The sequence below is a fragment of the Frankliniella occidentalis genome, unplaced genomic scaffold (assembly GCF_000697945.3).
Source record: "Frankliniella occidentalis isolate FOCC.00 unplaced genomic scaffold, Focc_3.1 Scaffold88, whole genome shotgun sequence".
Classification (NCBI taxonomy): Eukaryota; Metazoa; Arthropoda; class Insecta; order Thysanoptera; family Thripidae; genus Frankliniella; species Frankliniella occidentalis.
The window spans coordinates 1,065,660-1,066,028 of record NW_026267217.1 but is presented as its reverse complement, the minus strand read 5'-3'; the positions used below and the strand labels follow the sequence as shown (position 1 = coordinate 1,066,028).

The following is a 369-nucleotide window of genomic DNA, read 5'->3' as shown; positions in this document are numbered from 1 at the left end:
TTTCTGACAGAAACAAAGGTAGTTTTGTAGTGCCTGGTTCACCCCTGTCGATTCGAATACTCCTCCATCGAAATCCGGACCCATCAATTTATAGCATTTGTAAACTTTGCCAAAAATAAAAAAAATTGAAAATCGCTGGAAATGGTCGAGATGTCGAAATTTCGCGCCGTCGGTCCATTTCAAGTAAGTTGCGCCTGTTTTTCTTGGACCGGTTCGCCTGCGAGGTAGGCAGCCCATCGCACGCTACCCGCCAGATTCCAAAGACCTCTTCTTGAAACTCAAGTGTGTCTGGACAGGGGTGGTTTCTGGCGGAAACGAAAGTAGTTTTGTGGTTCCCTGGTTCACCCCTGTCGGTTCGACTTCTTTTCC

At 47.2% G+C, this 369-nt stretch overlaps 1 protein-coding gene across 1 annotated transcript in view; it reads right to left on the bottom strand.

Annotated features, from left to right (window-relative positions):
* The window catches only part of LOC113214900 (AP-3 complex subunit mu-1), a 10,662-nt gene that overhangs the window by 1,663 nt on the left and 8,630 nt on the right, over nt 1-369 (bottom strand). The window lies entirely within an intron of this gene.